The sequence below is a fragment of the Dermacentor andersoni genome, chromosome 1 (assembly GCF_023375885.2).
Source record: "Dermacentor andersoni chromosome 1, qqDerAnde1_hic_scaffold, whole genome shotgun sequence".
Taxonomy (NCBI): domain Eukaryota; kingdom Metazoa; phylum Arthropoda; class Arachnida; order Ixodida; family Ixodidae; genus Dermacentor; species Dermacentor andersoni.
The window spans coordinates 405,414,457-405,433,070 of NC_092814.1; the positions used below are offsets into that span (position 1 = coordinate 405,414,457).

The 18,614-nt window shown below is 46.9% G+C and overlaps 1 long non-coding RNA gene across 1 annotated transcript in view; it reads right to left on the bottom strand.

Moving 5' to 3' along the window:
• The window catches only part of LOC129381831 (uncharacterized), a 113,815-nt gene extending 95,676 nt beyond the window's left edge, over positions 1 to 18,139 (bottom strand). Inside the window, exon 1 of the long non-coding RNA XR_008609964.1 lies at positions 17,859 to 18,139. This is a non-coding gene — a long non-coding RNA (uncharacterized lncRNA). The remainder of the gene's footprint in view (positions 1 to 17,858) is intronic.
• Between the last annotated feature and the right edge of the window lie 475 nt (positions 18,140 to 18,614).

Below are 18,614 nucleotides of genomic sequence, written 5' to 3' on the forward strand. Positions count from 1 at the left end.
TTCGAAGAAACACCCGTAAAAATGCTGCTTTTTCTCAACTTTCTGCTGTGACAACACAATTGTGTGTAGTTGTGAAGGCAGTTGCCTATAGGGCTCAAACAATGTTTTGGCTCCACAGGTACCGTCTACCGAACACCTGGTTCAAGACAGCTTGCATCTCTGAGTGTTTAGCCACACTCGTGGCACAGCATTCTTTTTTCACCTTGCCAGTTCATAAAGCCTCAGCAGCTGCAATCACCTGAGACTACTCGTAAAGGTGCCCTACGGTCAGGCAGCAAACAGATACCACCCAGCAAAACTTTCAGAGTACATTGTGTGAGTCGAGGTGTGTAATTTGTGCTTTAGTTCGGCAGCATTACCAGTCAGAACTACTCATTGCAGCTCCTAAATTTCAACCACATCAATAAAATAAATTAGGACACTTCCTCCAGTACGGTGGCAGATGCTCAGCTGCAGGCTTTCTAGAACAATGCATTATCTTCAGACAGTGCCAGTACAACCCGTAGCACATCTTTCAAGCACTCCAGACAAGTACACCGATTACATTGTACACAGAGCATCTGGTGTCCATTTACCTATAGAGGCAAGGTAGCCCCTAGAACACGTTTTGTGACAGGCATGCTGCACACTTTTTCCCCTGAAATGCAAGTGTCACTTGGTACTTCAGTGCCTGGAGTGTCCTTTACATCTGAATGAATATTGAATACATAGTAATAACATAAAGAGGACAAAACAAAAGTCATCAGCCATCAACTGTGTGCCAAATCTGGGTGCAAGCTATTCTCTTATCAAATATCACTGTAGGCATTGCGACCAATGTGCTCCCAAGATGTATGAGGCATTAGTTATTACAGAGCTGTAAAGACATGACAATCCTAGGATGATTATGTTCTTTAGGCTTTTTTCCTCGCTTTTCATTTTTTGAAATGTGTATACTGTAGTCATAAAAAAAAATGCTACAACTGGCGTGTGGTAAGTTTTGCGTCTTATTTCCAAGTAAAACTCTTGCTTGGGCTAGTTGGTTCATGCTTGAAGTAGGTAAAGGCAAGGCGCAGAAGACCAGGACTTAGGAAGAACACAAACGACAAGACGGGCGCCACTCACAACTAAGTTTATTTTCGCCACAAGCAGCTCATTGAAACGAGCCACGATGACAAATAGAAATGCTGTTACCTCATCAGACATTCAAATTTCTTAAACACTAACAAAACCAGATAGGCATTACAGTGAGCATCACCTAAATACATTACACTGGTTGAAAGTTATTGCACCGCTTTGTACCAGGTAAAAATATTACAAACATCAAAAATGTTCACATCCTACGGCGAACTGTGAAAATAAATAGAAAGATCACTAAGCTTTTCTAAAGCGGTTCAGAACCTTTACAACTGGCAGTCTTGGTGATGGACACACTGATAGATGAGCAGCCATTCCACTGAGACGAGAATGTTGAGGGCTTCGCATGGAAATCTGTGAGACACTGAAGAGTAGTTCTTGGTCCACATGAAGGAGGTTGCTTGCATATACGTCTGGGCCACCATACTGAATGCATGGCGTTACTGGAACTCTTTCTCCCTGCGTTGTGGTAAAGAAAGCATGGTTAAATTTACACGATATTTATTATGCATGAAAAGAGTTGAGGCGTGCAGACAGAACACAAGGGTAGAGAAATGGACAACACGAATGCAAAAAACAAAAATTTCATGAAATTGTTTTAGTACATAGAATTTTTGTACTATGCATTCATTATGAGGGTTCACAACAGCAACATATTTCATATATAAGCCGGTAGAATTATCAGCTTGGTCAGTTTGTACCAGCTCGTTTCAGGCAAGAAATCGAGTTTCACAAAAACAACCTCAACATTCTGTATTGAAAAAGGAACACCTCAGATGGCATGCATTCCTGTGAGTAGGAATTGCTCAGTTCAAGAAAAAGAAATTAAGACTGGCGCACCCATCCTGAAAAAAAGAAGAAGCACCTGCTACTACAAAATGCTGACTTATTGATAAGTTTTAATAGCACAAGGGCATCTTTGGTCAAAAAGCGCCAAGTCTATACTGCAAAAAATAAACTTCGCGCATCTTTACAAGGCAAATATATAAAGATGACTGATGCCTCTCTGCACAACAGTTGCTTTGCTCTAGCATGAAGTCATTTTAATGCATGCACACTTACATACGCACGCTACACCCCAGTGTAACACCTGCAGAATTAAAATTGGGCAGCAATGAAGTCTCAACCTTTAACCCGTGATCCCGAGCTGTACTGGTGACTGGAGGTAGTACCAATATCGCCAATGAGTCGCACTCTTTCTGCCCGATGTTATGCTTCTCTTATTGCCAAAGATGAGTTACAGTAGGCACTGAGGGAAAGCTGCCCTCAAGAGCAGCTTTTATTTTTGTGTTATTTCTAACCACAGACCAATGAAGTAATATATTTTTAAAATGAGAATGACACCGAAAAAATGAGTACATCAGAAAGTTTGGAAAATTTGGTACATTTTTCAGGAATTAACTTGGGGGTTAACGGGTATAAGCGGCAATCGAGAAACTAGAGAAAGTTTTGACATGTTTGCTACCAGTTAATGCTAGAAAATATGTTGGCATTCTGTAGTTTTCTCCAACAATGCAAAAGGGACTCTTAATAACTAAAGAAATGAATGGAAAGGTCTCGTGAAGTATATTTTGTGAATGTAATGCAGAATCACTCAACGTGTGTTACTTTATAATCTCCACTCGATTAACCTGCACTTTCGGAACTAGTTCAGAAGGTGCTGCATTTCACTACTCGTTCCACCAGTTCAACATGGCAGCAACTGCACGCTGTGATTTGTTTTACACAGTGCAAGCTTTTGTACAGGGCGAGTTCACAGCATTCCCTGCACTTGGTCGAAATGTAGTGCATGTTTACACAGCAGATGTGGTGCCGCTTCTGCACGAGTGAGGTGCAGAAATCATAGAGTTTCATACAATAATTACTAGAGGGAACTCTGACGCTAGTGTCTACAGGAGGTAAAACAAGAACGGCTGCACCAGCATGGGAATTATGGGAAGTACATGAATTTGCCTAAACTTCATCTGCATGGCCTAAAACGGCTTTGTGAATTTGTAAACTAGCCATTTTCAACAATATACTGTGTAATAAATAAATAAAAATCATTAAAATCGTCTGACGACAGGATTCCAACACAGGAGCTCTAGCACAGAAGTCTGATATTGAAACCATTAAGACACAGAGGCATGTAACGACAAGCGAGTGCAACGCCCTGATGAATTTATTGCGGGCATACCAGTGCATTGAGACGCTTGGCGCATTTCCATTTGGTGACCTGGACAAGCTCAATCATTGAAATTAGTAGCAATTATGCGTGTTGGCGGCGTCAAATACATGTGCTTTCCATCATTCCCGTGGTGGTACGACTGCAGCGCCAGAGTTCCCTCTAGTAATTACTGTAGGAAACTCTATGGCAGAAATAAATGAAGTGTTTGGCATTTTGTTCTGGAGTAATAAACTATCTTTTGCTGTCCCATAAATCTTACTGGTCATTAATACCAAGCTTTAGAGCAGTCACATGTATAGTAGGCAATTGTGGTTTTTTGCACAAACATTGCAAAGCCAACTGTGATGAAAGCTCACTGCGGTAAATTGGTTATGATCGAGTAGCATAGACTACTGAAGCAATCTCAGCAATCTCTGGAAGGCTAGCCAAGTAATTTTCTTATTAGCAGCCTTTAAACAGCCTTCGAGCATATGACACATGCACCTCAGATATGCAGATATTCCCTTGACTCAGCAAGTAGCGATGCTTCATGTTCCACGAGGCTATTTCAATCAGATGATCCAAATATTTTTCAGGGGCAACAGTTATGCCTGAAATCATGTTAGATTACAGTTTTTTTTAAACACATGATCAGACCATGTTAGAGGTGCTTCTTAAAATCCTCCTATTTATTAGACTAGTCATATCTCTGTACAAAAGGCTACTAATTAGGTCCCATGCTATATCATCATCTTAGCAAAAATTTCACTTAGTAATACACATGCTATGATAAGATTTCTTTGAGACCACATGGAGATGCTGTATAAGGTTAATTCGTTATTTTTAAAATGAAGCTCCTGTTCTTGCAAACGAGAAGAAAGGGAACTGAGGGTCAAATTTTTTTTTAGTCACAGCCGGGAGATGCCAGGGAAGGCACGTGGAAACCTATTTGTAATTTTCTATTTTAATGCACAAATAATAAAGGGAAATGAAAATGGTGAAAAAAACAACCAGCCATGAGTGGAGAACGAACCTACAACCTTTGCATGAGGCAGGCGATGCACTAACCACTGTGCTACCAAGGTAGCATTCAACCGTCCACAATGGCCTCTCAGATTGTCGACGCTCGAACGCGGCCGTAGTACCGCAATGGTTAGTATATTCCATGCATAATGTGAAGGCTATGGGTCCGTTCCCGTTCCCATGTCCGTTCATTCACTTTCAGTTCCCTTGAATTTATCATTTCTATACTTCACATAAAGAACATGGAACATGTTCTTCTATGCTTTCCTTGGCCTCATTATCTGCTGGATTCTTCCAGTTCTGTTACTTCCAACAATTATACATATTTTCATCTGGTAAGTAAACAGCCTTTGCACGATGCTGTAATGCAATATAGAACATTATTGCTGGGCCGTGTTACGTAGAAAGCCTTACATTGCCCAGGCAATGTGTATAATGTAAATATGAAAAAAAAATTCCACACTAGAAAGCAATGCTGTGTACTGCCGTGTGTAACAGGGTTTAAAGAAACCTTGTTGAGAAATAAAGCCACCAATCAACGAGGAAATATGAAAACTAGATGAAAATTTGTGCAGTTGCATGTTAAAAATTTAGCACAGCGACCAATGAACACATAATGAAGGTAGCGCAAGGATGGTTTATTTTGGACACACGAGGCAATATACTTGAAAGATGCATATGAGCTTACACGTGGAGAAATATTGTTTATGTAGCAGCTAAACTACGAACAGGCCTAGAACACACTGATACAAGGTGTCGAGCATGTAAATCTCATCGTGCCCTTAAGTCAAAGACACATGGCGTTCTCATGATTCGCTACACATGGCTGGCTCACAGAACTTAGCCGCTTCTATATATGCCTTGTAAGTATCGGGTGGCCTGTGTGACTTGTGCAAGCTTTAAATAGGTACAAGTGGCACGTAGCTGGACAGAACCAAGGTAATGTCGTTTGCCATCATTTTGAGCAAGTGAAACCAATTTTTCCATTTCTCCTATTTAGGTAATTAGTTAACGATTACTTAACTGCTCAAATATTATATTCAAAGTAAAAGTGTCAGTGCGCAAATTGTAGGGCATCCTGAAAAATTCCCAATCCAGCTTTCTACTGCACAATAGGTGGAATACAATTTTTTTTTCGAGCTTGACAGAAGCCTGTGAATACGAGCAAGAGGTGCTGTGCAGCTAACCACTCGTGCACCTGAACACCATTTGGCTCCTTCTTTCATGCTAGACAAAAACACTTTTTGAGAAGAATATTTTAGGAATTGACTACTTATTATTGACTATGTTTTAGGCAAAATGCATGAAATAGTGTGACGGCCACCTCCATTTCTGGCGACATGAATTGACTCCCTTTTCATGTCCAAATCCAGCTATACATGGTGCGTGTTTTGGGCTGGTTTTGTAATTTAGGCTGGTTTTGACTAATTGAAGTTTCGCACCCAAATAATGGAGTCTACAGCCTAAAAAGAAAATGGTACATAAACGGTCGCTGTCAGTACTCCATACTCCTTTAACTTAGTGCAAAGAGCTTGTGAACCTAGAAGTTGGTAGTTCTAACCAGTATTTCTGATTCTGACCTGGTGTTATAGCCCAGTTACTATGACGCCATGCTGCTCAGTCATGTTGGTCACAGCTTCAATCTAGGCCATGGCAGCTACCCTCTAACGGGGGTAAAATGCAATAACGCTTATGCACTTAGATTCAGGTGTACATTAAAGGCCAGTTTCCAAAAACTTTAGGTTGTGACTTTGGAATGTAAAAGCCCTTAATTTAATTTGAAAATCTAAAGGTGCTTTATTAAGAGCAGGATATCGTCTTTAGCTTTTGCTGCACTGCCATGGTACCAAAAACTCCGAGTATATAAAAACAATTCCTTAGGCAATCTCCATCTCTTGCATGCCTTTACAAACACTTCTCTGCATGCACCTCTGTTGCTGTTATATTTAGTTCCTTACGCCAAGGTGGGTTAGGATGTTAGAACAACTTTCAAACCAGTTTTGTTTTTGTTGCCGCTTTAAGAATGTTCGTTATTTTGCATCTCTATGTGCCCAATGCACATTTCAGTGCATCAATTTCTTCAGAAAGTGCACTCTTTATTTATTTGTGGGTGTAAAAAGGGTTCAGAAGAACTGCTTTCTGAAGATCTGTATAACAAGCAAAAACAATTCTATGTAGGCTGCACAAAGAGAAAGGATTGTTTTGTGAATATGTTATTTAGTTCTTTAAATAAAAAGCAGCTGTAAGTATTCTGTTCCAAAGTGAAAGTTGCCCCTACCTGGCTCTGCTTCATTTTCCGACGTTGTTGGTCCATTCGGGGGCACTCAACTGACAGGCTGCACTTTGGCCACGTCCGGTATGCTGTCACCAGGCTCAACGTCGATTGACATCCTCACCAAAAGTCGAGTCCGAACTCTATAAAAGAAGCATCTCATCATTTTTCTATCAGTTTTGTCATCTTGTGTGTTTCACACACGGCCGTCAGTGAAATATTCCGTCACTTGGGCACTAAAAACAATTCAAGCATTTTCTGGCAGCCAAGCTGAATGCACAATAAATGGAGAACATTAAGAGCAAATACAGCTGTCACAGATTGATCAAGTACAGCAGAAATGGATATAAATCGCTGATACTGTGTCTGTTGGCTTTGAATGGAAGAAACGTAAAAACAGGAACTTGCAGCCACGCCACTTTGAATTTCCCGCGCTTGCTACACCTCACAACATGTTTGGCATCGTCCGGTACTCGGGGATAGTAATCGCTTAAAATGAAGATGAACGAGCGTCGGCATAAATTAACAGTATACCTAACCGGGCAATATTTGCGCACAAAACAACTCACGTAGCGAAGCTTCTGTCAATTACCCGATGACGCATCTGCGGGCGGTGCGGTTTCGGCGAACAATTCAAAAAGGAATCCGAGTTTCACTTGTTCCACACCTACTAAGATAAGATAGAATTTGAGTTTCCTACTTAACTATACTGGATATTTACGCTCCAAATAAAAAGCTGGAAATTTTGTTACGTCACATTGCATACGTATGAAAGTGAGGAAATTGCTTTTATTGTATTCGGCCCAGACGGCATGCAGCAGCTACCACTCTCATGCAACAAAAGTATGAAAGTGGTACATGCGGCACGGAAAACAAACATATACAGCGCCAACGTTACGCCCCTGAGAGTTGGAACTAAGCACGATCAAGCTAGTTAGTTTTCCAGCTTTCATAACGCCATGAACACGACCAAACATCGAGCGAAACAACTGTCTGCTTTCGAAAATTATTACCGCGTCCATTTACATACCTATCGCAGCTACAGGCAAAAGTCAATGGGCTAGCTGTCCACAAGCCGCAGGTTAGACTGACAGCAACATATTACGGTAACAAAAAGCCATTTCCACGCTGACTTAGCAGCCACGGTGTGCGCTTAGTGCCACAGTTCTCGTTTGCCGCTCGAAATTCACATCATGATGACGGGCACTGCATCTTTCACATCAAATATTGCACGCTTTGCTCTGGAGCTCAATAGAAGGGCGAAACGGATTTGCACGTACCTGAAATCCGCATGCCGGTAACCCGTCGATGCTTCCGAATCCCGTAGGGCCGCTTCACTTGGACGGGAGGCATTTCTATCAAACATTTCACATGCGACATGTCTGACACCGATTATGCGAACACGAGAAAATGACGCAGGCCGCATTGCGACACCGTCCAGCCGTGCATCCACCGATGAGCTGCGTGCGCGGACTTGCAGAGAACAAAACCATACAAAACGTTAAGCGCGAGAAGATGGCGGCTCTTGTTGCGGCGACGAAACAGTTGTGTAGCGGCACGGAGGAAGGAAACTAAGGAGAGGCTCTACCCCCTTCGCGCGCTAGGAGAAAAGTGTGGCGGAAATGACGTAGTAGGTTCTCATTTTTTTGCTGCTTTTTTATTTATTTTTTGTTGTATGGCCACGCCTTTTGGGCCACAATGGCGGCGTTGTTATGGTTTTGAGCGCTCACACGTGTTGCTCTGGTAGGTTTCGGGCCGTGGCAAAGGCGCTGAGTGGGCGGGTTTGCGTTAGTCACCGTGTCTTGTTGCGCTGCGTTACCTGCACCCTGCTCTGCCATATATTGCGCGAGCGCGCGCGCTCCGCGCGCGACACCACGCGCAGCGCGGCGTGGTTTCGCGAAAGATGTAAACAAGAGAGGAGGGTGGCCCAAAAGGCGGAGCATCGCCATGAGCAACGCCAAATTCGGGCTTCACTTTTGCTTCACAAAGAGTGACGTCAGGGCCTCTCCTTAGTTTCCTTCCTCCGTGTGTAGCGGTGAACCAATGTTGCAAACTCTTGGTGCCGATGTTATGCCGGCGGTGGTGGCTTTAGTGGCGTGGGTTGCGGCTGTCTAATTTTTTTATTTCTTTGCCCCAAACAGTATGATTGAGATCAGTTCTTTGTTTACATTTTTTTACTGTGTCACTTGGCATTATTTTTTGTCTTTTATTGCGATTAAGCGCTCAATTGTGGCCTCCTAGATTCGCGTGCGCCAGCTTCGCATGCAAATCTCGGAGGCCATGGGACAACGCGTAAGGATACGGCGTTCTTGTCTTTGTTAACGTCTCATCATCGTTATTTCAAATCAGATAGAGGCGTGGTGTCCCTTTTCCCGGGGGTGGGGAGGGGGCGACCAAGACGGCATCGCTCAGCGGGGGGAGGGGGAGTAGGTTGGTGGTGGTTGCTATCGCGAAATTCGCGAACAGTGCGATTTTTTTATAACGTAAGCATTTCTATACTTACCCAACAAGAAAAAAAACATCCGTCTGTTAGTCCGCACCACACGATATCTTTCAAAATAGAACCCGCTGCAGCGAGTGAATTCACCTACGTGCTAGCTCTCGCTTCAACGCGACCGAAGCGGCGAGAACACTGCGCTCATGAAGCTCTCAGCTCATGCCGTACTATGCGCTTTTCGCAGATCATTTTCAAGATCGGTGTACGCACGTATGTTTTCAAAGCGAAGTAAACGGTGAGAACACAGCGCGTGAAGTTTTCAGCAGTGGGCACACTCTGTCCGCATTGCAGTTCGCTTTCAAGATATGGTTCGCGCGGCCGTGCCACAAGCAGCCGCCGCCGAAGACCGGTTGATAATGGTTCGACGCGGATGAGAAGGGCTAAAGAGCCATAACGGCTCAAAATGTACAGAACGTCACTAGCGCTCCTCGCCCCGCCACCTGCAGTACTTTGCTTGCGCTATTCATTTGGCGCCACCGACCACAGCAGCTCGTGTCGCAGCAGCGCTGTCGCTTAAGGCGCCAATACACTCCGACGTAACGCGCGCGCGCGCTCGTCATGGCGACGTTAAGGCCCGTTTATAGTCCGACGTTATCGGCGCGCGGGCGAGCGTCGTTCGCGGTCAGTCACGCTACGTCGGTTGCGCTGCGCCAGCCGAGATACCATCCCCTCTATACTTCAACGCGCGCGCCGTAGGCTGCTATCTTCGGAGCATGCGCAGAAGGTTCGCCAAGTCGCGCGCCGTCCGCAAAAGCCGTCTGCGGAGTTGTGTTGGCGCCTTTTTCTTCGCGCGCAATGCATTGTGGTGCCAGAGTTCCGCCGACTTCAACGCGCGAATGGCTCCGGAGCACGGAGGAAGGAAACTAAGGAGAGGCCCTGACGTCACTCTTTGTGAAGCAAAAGTGAAGCCGGAATTTGGCGTTGCTCATGGCGATGCTCCGCCTTTTGGGCCACCCTCCTCTCTTGTTTACATCTTTCGCGAAACCACGCCGCGCTGCGCGTGGTGTCGCGCGCGGAGCGCGCGCGCTCGCGCAACATCTGGCAGAGCACGGTGCAGGTAACACAGCGCAACAAGACACGGGGACTAACGCAAACCCGTCCACTCAGCGCCTTTGCCACGGCCCGAAACCTACCAGAGCAACACGTGTGAGCGCTCAAAACCATAACAACGGCGCCATTGTGGCCCAAAAGGCGTGGCCATACAACAAAAAACAAACAAAAAAGCAACAAAAAAATGAGAACATACTACGTCATTTCCGCCACACTTTTCTCCTAGCGCGCGGAGGGGGTAGGGCCTCTCCTTAGTTTCCTTCCTCCGTGCTCCGGAGCCATATCGGCGCCGGGCCCGTCGGGGCGCGTCGGAAGCCGCCGGTTACGTTGGCTGCGCCGGTGCGCCCGACTATAGAGTGGTCGTTTTCGCCGACGTAACGTAGCGTGCGCGCGCGCGCGCGGACGTTACGTCGGACTATAAACGGCCCTTTACGTTGGCGAAGACACGACCCTCTACTGTCCGGCGGCATCTGGCGCCGACGCGACCGGCGGCATTCGGCGCGCTCGGACGTCGTCCGGCGCCGAATGCAACCGACTGCATTTCGCGCCGACCGCGCCGAGCAAGTTAGCGCCTAGCGCCCTCTCTCGTCGAGGTAGAGACTCACTACTCGGCAGGCTGAGCCAGAACGATATGGCCTCTTCGGAAGAAAGCGTGCCCGACCTGTGCGGCTCCAGAATCGAAAGGTTTCTGGACGTCGTCCAGCAACACCTGTGTGTCTACGACACCAAAAGAATGGACTACTGGGATGCGGAGCGGGAAAACAACGCACGGGAGCAGATACGCATGTACTCTGGCCTCTCAACAGGAGCGTCAATGCTACGCACGTGTGTGTATACGTCTCTGGATATGCTATTCATTCAGCGCCTGTTTGTCTTGTTTTCCCTGTTTCAGTCGAAGAGTGCCTAAAACTATGGAAGCGGCTGAGGGACCGCTATGCTCGTGAACTGAAAGCTGTTGAAGCGACGAAAAGGAGTGGCAGCGGCTACGTGTCTGTGTTATGTAGAGAGACCTGTTCCTCTTTCGACGCAGACCACGCGACACACGGTCCGATTCGGTGTCCGATCCGGCGGAACGGCAGCCGGAATCGAGGTGTTTTACCGTGCCGAAGCGCCGGATCGGACGTCGGGCGTGCGACAAACCGGGCAGATTTTCATCGTCCGACGCGTCCGACAACCGCACCGTCGTCTGGCCGCAGCCAATGACAGCGCGGCTGGTATGTGACGTTCTCTGACGTTGCCTCCACGGAGGCGGCGCTGGCTGGCCGGTTTCTCGCAGTCTTTTCTTTTCCTTGCCTGCTGCAGTTTGTTTCCGACACGAAATAGTTACCAGTTCAGTAAAATTATCTCGAACGTGTGCCTGTTATGCAAAGCAGCGCCTAATACACTAGCGCCAAGCTACTGGCGAGATCGGGAGCCGTGACGCGACGGCATTTCGCGGGCAGACAGCACACACCGACCGTCTGAGCGAGGCTGTTCGCTTCGCTTGCACGTTTGCCCTTCGCAACGACTGCGTCGAGTAAACAAATTGTATTTAATTACGGGCGACCTAAATGTAAAGTGTTAATTGTTTTGGCAAAAATAGGCGCTCTTTGACGAGCTCGCGTTGGATCGCCAGCGCCGTCGGCCGCAGCGTTCGCCAAGCTAGGCCTACCGGCCCTATCACTGGTTGTTGGCGGAGCCGTCAGTAGACAACGCGCCGTTGTGAAGTGTTCCGTCACTCGCAGGGGCATAATTTTATTGACAGTATTCGCGTAAAGCGAAGCAGTGTTGTGCAGAGTTGTTTGTATTGTGTTTCTCGATGTGGATATGAAGTGAAGCTGGGGGGCTGTATCTGGGCGGAGCTTACGCGCTGCTCAATCTTTCGGATGCACGCACCGTGTGCCCCGAATCGTCGTATGCCGCATGCCGGAACATGTGGCGCCGCACGTCGGATCGGACGCCGAATCGTACCGTGTGTCTCCTGCTTAATTTCGTCTTGCGGAATGTGTCTGCATCCGTGCCATCGCCGAGCTACAGTCCGGTCCGCGGTCGCAATCGCTACCGACAGAGAGAGCGCGCGAAAGATTTGTTTCGATGTTCCACGACAGGCGCCACGGAGCGGAGCGGTGTTCTGCGCATGCGCTACTCCAGCTGCGGCAGCGGCGCGGCGTTGTACTGTAGGGGGACGGATTTACGCCTGACGCGGCGTAGCCGACCTGGCGTGACATAGCGCAACCACGGCGCGCGCGCGCGCCGGGTCACGTCGAAGTGTATTGGCGCGTTTAGACTCGTCGGATCAAGTCTCATAACATGGACAGCGTGTAGATGAGGAAGAGTCACAATGCTTACGCATACTCAGACAAATCAGACAAAGTTGCTGTGTGATTTTTTTTTACCGGAAATGTGCAGTCGGCTGTGACCCAGAGTTGACAATGCATGTAAGAGGGGTGCGAAGCTTTTCTTTTTATTAGAGTCTTGCCCAGCTTCCTAAGATCTGCTCAAGTTAAGACTCGTTAATGGCTGTATGTGGTTTCTTTTTTATTGTCGCATGCCCTCGAACCGCCATGAATCCTACTGTGTAATGACATAAGAGCAGTATTCACGTCCAAAAGGAAATGCATCCGGTAATTGGGCTGCCTAAGGTTGGCGGCCTGGCGGGCGTGGAACCGGCAGCATGGCGGAAGCGCTTACTAGTTTCCTACTGCTTACGCAGGTTGTCTGGGTGCACGGTTTCTCGGCAGCGATGCTTGCAGCAACCCTTCACAGCGACGGTTCGCAACCAAGGACCCCGGCGGATATTCCTTCAGCAGTGTCTCTAGCATCCATTCACGACGACGTGTGCCTGGTGCGCCCCTCGAGCAGATCACTGCTTGTCTTCTGTTTGGAAACACTTCAAGTGCGCATCCCCCCGACCGAATTCGACGTTTTCTGTTACTCAAGTATGCAACAATGTGCACCCCGAGACACTGTCTGTCACCTTTGGCTACAAATAGTCTGCAACGGCATTCCGGCGATGGGGCGTGGAACCGGCAGCATGGCGGAAGCGCTTACCAGTTTCCTACTGCTTACGCAGGTTGGTGCTCTCGAAACTTTTTGTAAGACACCATGTTCTGTCATGCCGGTTCCGCCCCAAGTGCTGTTTTCTATGTTTGCATCACGGTCGCATTCGAAAGAAAGGCAGCCGACACGGCAGTTTGTTGTTTTTCGTAGTTCAGCACTTTATTTGCTGCTTTTATTGCTGTGTGGCGGTGATATTGAAGTTAACCCAGGGCCAACTGATGCGCAATTTTCAAAGATCCTAGATGGTCAAAGTAAAATGATGTCAAAGTTAAATTCTATCGAAGAAAAACAAAACCAATTGACTCTAGATGTCACAGACTTGAAGGCTCGTATTTTTTCGCTAGAAGTTAAGATTGGCAAAGTCGATGACGTACGCAATGCTGTCGCAACAATGGCAGACCAACAACAGGGTGATCGTGCTACACTGATCGCTCTCACCCAAAAGATTGACGATATTGAGAACAGGCAAAGAAGGAACAATCTGGTCTTCCGCGGGTTGGATGATTCATCCCCGAAAGAGACAGCAGCCGAATCTGAAGAACTTATTGCAGAATTATGCAGAAGCAGGCAGGATTTCCCGTAGAAGAGACCATGCCTTGAAACTCCATGAATTTCCTTTTAAGGGTGACACCTTGCGTTATGAATTTTTTTACAGGACCAAGAGGGAGTGGAATGCTCTCCCGTCAAATATTGTTGGTATACAATGTAATGAAACGTTTTGCCGCGCTTTGTGTGTTGAAATGAGTGTCAACTGATGTAGATATGTATGTACCCCCCTGCTGTAATGCCTTCTATGGCGATGCAGGTACTCAATAAATAAAAAACAATAAATAAAAATAAGCTCCCCTTCCCTCCCCCGTTTTTGTTGACAAGTTAGGGAGAGGGGTCTAGAGCAATCTTACACCCCCTCCACACAGTGGCGTAGCCAGAAAATTTTTCGTGTGAAGGGGGGAGGGGTCCCAATTGACCGTGGAGGGGGAAGGAGCTGGGCCATTGCCATAGTAGCAAAAATTCACTGTTAGTGAGCGTTACAAGTGCCCGGCGTGGCACCCTTGGCTACGTCGCTACTCGCCCCCCCCCCCCCCCGCAATCGACGCAAATCTAGCTATCAGAACGTGCATGACGCGCATGCATGACATAACATGAATGACATGCCGCGAAGCTGGCATGGATGTCATGACAGCAACATCATCAGCAGCCTATTTTGATGTCCATCGCAGGACGAAAGCTTTTCCAGCAATCTCCAATACCCTCTTGTACCATCAATACCATCTTGTGCTAACTGGTTCCACGTGCCTTGAAGTCTCCTCATTCCATCACGTCCACCTTATTCTCTGCCGTCCTCGACTGTGCTTCCCTTCCCTTAGCAATCATTCTGCAACTCCAATAGACCGGCAGTTCTCTCCCTTACGCATTGCAATGTCTGCCCAGCACGACTTCTTCCTCTTAATGTCAACCAGAATATCAGCTATCCCCGTTCGCTCTCTAATACACATCGCTGTCTTACAGTCTATTATCGTCATGCCTAACATTTTTCATACCATCGCTCGTTGCGCGGTCCTCAACATCTTCCCAAGCTTCTTTGGTAACTTCGAAGTTTTGGCCTTATACGTTAGTAACGGTAGAAAGCAATGATTAGCAGTAAGCTCCATGGTCATGATTTAGTAATGCCTGCCGTAAGCTCTCCAACAATTTTTTTAATTTTTGTTAATTTGCTTGACCTGAGGCCCCTGCGAGTAAATAACCTCAATAAACGTATTTCTGCGCAGGTTCTAGAGGCTGACTGCCGACCATGACTTTCGTTCTCTCGCAGGCTGCGGAACATTACTTTTCTCTTCTGCATACTAACTCTCAATCAGACTCTTACACTTTCTTCGTCAAGGTCCTCAAACGTTTGTTGCAAATAGTCTGCAGCGTTGCTGAGTATGCTAATGTCATCTTCAAACCGTAAGTTGGTGAGCTATTTACCGTTAGCCCTCACTCCTAACCATTCCCAGCCTAACTGGTTGCAGACCTTCAAGTAATCAGTGCTAGCTTTGTAAATATTTGGCCATTGATCATATGAAGCCTTTTGTAGATATCTGGCTATGCAAAGTCTGCGCGTCAGTGTCATCCGTTCGATATCAACATTCGTGGGAAACTTCATTTCTGACCGCTATTCGGAGCCAGTGCGCTGCTGCCTAGATGCCCCGATCTAATCATTTCAGCTACCTGATTCAAGCGCAGGTAGCGCGCGTTTCATGTATAGCCAATATCAACGCCTTAACTGGCAATGTTCATTTATCATATACTGTAAGCTTATTCACTTACTCCCTTATATTTAGGGTGTAAATTAGAACGACTGGGGTTTTTCAAGGGTGCTTTCTTCTTGAACACCCTTTTCCGTTAAAGAGGGTGCTTGAAGGGTGTTTACAAGGGTGAAAAGATAAGTACACCCGCATTACACCCATAAGGGTGTGAAAATTTTAAGAGTGTAGGCTACGAGAGTGAGTGAGCCACCAGCAGTATATGTAGATGCCTTACAGTTTTCACCCATTGGGGGGGGGGGGGGGGGGCGGGTGAGCTACCGATAGATCGGCGGAAGCGGTCTGTCGATGTATCCGCACCAGTGGCTTCGCTCGATTGCCCAGGGCACCTTACACAACTCCACACATATTTTTTTTCTTTTTGTGGAGTTGATCATGTCCACAAAAAGGAGAAAAAATCCTGGCAGCGGACGCCTCACAGGTGTGTGAAAGTCTGCTACTGCGGATCATATCGCCGCTTGCATGTGTTGCACGCGTGCGCGAGAACTTTTGCGCTGCGTATTTTATTCACTATTTTATGAAAGTGAACGCTAGTAAAAATGATGAGTTAACCTCCAAGTTGGTCCTGGCCACTGCTATAGCCGCGCAGGAATTAGTATGCTCTAGAATCACGGGCATTGCAACGTGGATAGCGTTCGCAGCAGTTTTTACGAGGGATTGTTCGTTCTTGAATATGGGATAACTGAATAAATGCACCCGCGACACGCGACCTGTAATTTACATTCAAGCAACGTTCGCCCGATTCTCGAATACGCGTCTGTTGTGTGGGATCCGCATACACAAATTCTTGTGAATAGCTTAGAAGCGATACAGAAACGTGCGGCCCGTTTCATAACCGGCATTTACTCATTTCCAAGCAGCATCACAGAAATAAAACGGCACATATGTTTAGAAGATCTTTCGCTACGCCGTGTTTCCCGCCTCTCTTTCCTTCGAGATATCGTCTTCAATCGCACACCACTAAACAAAGAGACTTATCTACAACCACCAACATACATATCTGGGCGCCGCGACCACTTAAGATAAAAGAAATATGCGCGCGCACAACAACATACCAAAACTCCTTTATTCCCCGTACAATCCACGAATGGAACCTGCTGCCTCCTGAACTAATTGAAGTTGCTTCTGATGTCGCATTCCCCACTGCTCTCCAAGCATATGTTTGCAGATAAAAATGCACTCGCCATTTGTAATCTTCTTTGATGTTTGTTTTGCAATGTTAGCCAACGTGCTGTGAAAATAAGTGTATCTTGTTACCTGGGCGAAACTTGTTCTTTGTGCTGTCTCATGCGCTCCCTTAAAATGTAACACATGTATGATTAGTATTGTACCCATGGTCTGAAGTGTTTACCCTTTTAAGAATGTGCAATGTTGTATTTTATATTGATTATCTGTCCTCCCTACTGTAATGCCCAATGGGCGAAGTAGGTATGTAAATAAATAAATAAATAAAGAGCAAGCTCCCACAGTTATGATCCCCGGCTATTCCAAATGTACAGCCAATAATTTTTTTGTTCATCCCATGCGTATGAGCGTTTGGTGGAAGTCGTGACATCACTCAGATGCCCTTACGTCATGTGCAACACTTCTGCGCTCTACATTTACGGTCATACATAACTCAAAAACGCAGTGAGAACTGCCCCTCAAAGGAGGCCAATGGCTGCCTTTGTCGGCATTGCATGACATCGCGGTTAATACCCATGCACCTGCTAGCGCGACATTGTAGGGATGTGACAGTGGTAAAGGAACTAAGCACAAAATAGCGGGATTACCCGTGACGTAATGAGAATTGGTCTACGTGATTGATCGAAGGGCATCCTCGTTGGGACATTTGGCATTGAACTCTTCAGTTGTACCCGACTGCACGAATGCGCGACTAGAATGCTCCACACAGTTATCACGCGCAGCAGTTTGTACCATTTTTGAGATAGTTATTCGTGCTCCGGCCGTATTTCAACGTTGGCTATAGCGACAGCAACTTCGACCACCAAATTCAAATTCTTTTCAAGGAGGGAAGTTGGCCGAATGAGTTCGTCTTTCCGCAGGTTTGAAGTAGTAACTTAGCGCGAATAAGAGCACGGGAACAAGAAAGACGGACAAGGACAAGCGCCCCCCGCAGGTAAGCGCCCCTTCTTGCCTACGTACCATCACCGCTTTGTAACGTACGGCGATACACTAAAAAGGCGCCGTTCGCATACATTCAGGCCAAACAAAGACAGCGCCATGGAAAGTATGACCGAGTCAACAAAAAGAACATGCGCCCGAAGACGACGTGATTGCAGTCGGGCACGAAATTTGCAAATAAACGCAGCACGAATATGCGGCACTTAGGAGTGAAAAACTAACGGCGCCGCATAGAGGAAGTGGCAGCATACAAAATTAGTGATGAGCGAAGAATCACTGGCTTACCTCATAGAGCCGGGACCATTGTGTTAGGTTGAAATCAGCACGGGTGATTCTTCGGTGCCAGACTTTCCTCCGCGCCACGTCTCGCTTCGCAGAAGGAATCCGAAAGAGTCGCTTGCCGCCAGTTTCACATATGCTGCACCCGAATGCACAGCAACGTGGCGTCGGGAACACGCAACTACACTATAAAAGAACAAAGGAGGCGCGAAATGTGTTATCTGCATACGTCGCTCGCAACGGTTGGCACTGCAATGGCGGCACAATCAAAAAACAAAGTGCGCGAGAGTACGTGATCGCCTTCGGCCATGGGGGGGGGGGCGGGGGTGGGCAGCATCGAAGGAAATCGCAAGCAAGGAGGACGGCGGTAATCTTCAATACATGGCGCTATCTTCAGTTTTATTTATGGCTTTCCCGTCTCTTCTGTTCCCTCCCCCATCTCTACCCACGGCGGCGCAGATGGCCTTCAAGATACAGCGATACAGCGACAACGCGACACAGATGCCTTTGAGATACAATACAATTGGCAAGCGCGGGTGCCTGGACTGACCGGTGCCCTGGCACCCCTCCGTTTGTAAAACATCGTTGATTAATAAACTTGAACTCGAACTTGGTCTTCAACAGCACTGTTATGGTTTTATCGCAGGCCCGGAGCGCGGGAATACAAGACATCTATCGCGTTATAAAAAAAAGAAAGAGAACGAGAACACTGAGACCAAGCCGAGCAAGCTTACTGGGAGCGGTCTTTTCCATTCAAAACCG